A 2,611-nucleotide genomic window follows, 5' to 3' on the forward strand; every position below is an offset into this window, starting at 1 on the left:
CCGCGCCGCCCGCACAGCGCCGCCGCCCCCGCGCGCCCCCTGCTGCCGGGAGGCCGCGGGTACAGCCCGCGGGCGGCCTGAGCACAGCGCGAGAGGTGCGGGCTTCCCATTGGCTCGCCACGATTGTTTTGGGAAGCGGTGCTTCTGATTGGAGGCGGCCGTGAAGCTCTTAGCTGATGATTGGTTGGCTACCTGCGGCCCCGCCCCTGGCGCCTTTCCCTTCAGCGGGCCGGAGCCCGCCCCGGTCGGTCCGTGGCCATGTGCGGGCGGTGCCTTGTGACGGGTTGTACGGACACGGGCACGACCGAGCCCGGGGCCGCCGCCACCCGGAGCCGCGGCTCCAGGCAGCGGGACGCTGCGGCCCTTTAAGGCTCCGGTTGGTTCTCCCGGAAGCCGCCTGACGTGGCAGTTCGCGGGATTCCTTCCGCCCAGTGACGTCACCCCTGGCGGGGCGGGGGCGCTGTGCGCGCGCCCCGCTGCCCTGAGGGTGGTGAGGCGGCGGCGCCGCGCTCAGCCCAGTGGGACCCCGGACCAGGTGTGACCTGGGGTTTCTCATGTCGGAACGCACAAAATGAAAATGCCCTTGCCCGATAAAAACCTCTGAGAGAACACGAGGCTCGAGGGGCCCTGTCCTGTCGTTTCTTTAAGCCATGGCAGTCTGGCCAGCGGCAGGTGCGGGCGGGGACACCTCCCCTGGGCCAGGCAGGTGGCACATAAGGACCGGATTTGAGCTGTCTTCAGTGCTCTCTTAACTGAAAGGAGTTGGGTTTTCACCTCTCTGACTCTGGAAATAACTGTGTTCTGATAGTATCATGACAAACATGGTGAAGGATCTGGAGGGGAAGCCATTTGAGAAGTACCTGAGGTCACTTGGCTTGTTCAGCCTGGAGGAGACAAGTCAGACATCATTGTGGTCTTGCAGCTTCCTCATGACGGCCAGTGGAGGGACAGACGCTGGTCTCTGCTCTGGTGACCAGGGACGGGCCTCAAGGGAATGGCCGAGGTTGTGTCAGGGGAAGTTTTAGGTTGGATGTAAGGAAAACGTTCTTCCCTAGAGGGTGGTTGGGCGCTGAAGAGGTTCCCCAAAGGAAGTGATCACAGCACCAAGCCTGACAGAGCTCAAGGAATGTTTGGACAGGGCTCTCAGGCACATGGTGGGATTCTCAGGGCTGTCCTGTGTAGGACCAGGACTCAGTGATTTTTGTGGGTCCTTTATACTTAAGGATTTTCTGATTCTGTTTCATTTTTTTCAGCAGCATTAGTGGTGGCAATGTCAGTCGTGCAGTTGACCAGTCTTGTACAGGTGTCCCTACAAATACTGTGGTAACTGATGTGACCTGTGTAGTAGGACTGCATAAAGAAATCTTTAGAAATTCTAAGGAGTATAGTATGAAGATTAAACTACCACTAATTCAGATGGGAAGGAATGAAGCCAATTAATAGTTAATTGGGTGAAGTTATGCTGATGGAAAGTTCATTGACCTGGTGAGGCCTAAGACATTAATTATTAATATATTAATGTATTAAACATTGTTCCAGTCTAATTGCCCTGGAGAGACTGTGTCTAAATTGTTGAAGTTTTACCTTGAGGCTTTTCCCAGCTCCAAAGGGTGGATTACCTCCTGCTGATCTCAGCCCTGTTATTCTTGAGACTAAGTGTGACAATTCAATCACAGAAATTAAATAGTTAGTGCTTAAGTGTACAGTGTGACATTTAATGGATCCCAAAGAGTGGTGGTGAAATTGGGCCTTTGCTTACTGCAGAATCTAAAGGGACAGGAGAGAAACAGAAAAGAAGATCACGCATAGAACAACAGTTATATCCATGGATCATAAACCATGAAATAGACCATAAAATTATAAGAAGGCTTATCCAATTCCAAATTACAATTGTTTGAACACTAAGTAGCTTAAGCAAGTAAGCAGTATGATCATTCTCATCCAGAACAACAAACCACTGCTGAGGTAAAACCTTTTGGCTGGTAGCAACACAATGAAAATATTAATCTTAGCTGTAATTCTTTTGATTTATAGGTACTATATAAATCATGCTGCTGATTTTTTCCAAGCCTGCTGTTATTATTTACTTCATACTGTTCATTTGGAGAGAATGGCGTGTTGGGGAATCCTTTGGGAATTCTTCATATGTAATAACAGACTGCAAATGTGAGCTTGAAAATTGCATCAGGTAAAGTTAAATTACTAAAATGTCTGTATAAATACACTGCCTTTCAAATTGTTAGAAAACAAAATAAATTTTGTGTTACAATTAGGAAGTTATTGAACAAGTTCCTGACTTCCAAGTTACATTCCTATAAAATCTGGAATAAATTTATGAAACAAAGCAAGCAAAGGGACTTTTCTTGAGCTCTAAACAAACTTTTGGGGAGGAGACAAAACCAGTCTGACTTTTTATAATTCAAGTATTATAAAGTAAATTGTTTTGGAACCCGTATTTATTATGTGCTTACTGATCAAGAGGATTACATGGGTGTGAATGATAGTTCCAGATGAATGGAAGACAAGTAAGTTTTTCCAATGTATTCCTTTAACTGCAGCATCTGAAGTCCTTGTCATGCAACACTTTCTGACATGAGGATTGCAGTTCACT

Source organism: Hirundo rustica, chromosome 15 (assembly GCF_015227805.2).
Source record: "Hirundo rustica isolate bHirRus1 chromosome 15, bHirRus1.pri.v3, whole genome shotgun sequence".
Lineage (NCBI taxonomy): Eukaryota > Metazoa > Chordata > Aves > Passeriformes > Hirundinidae > Hirundo > Hirundo rustica.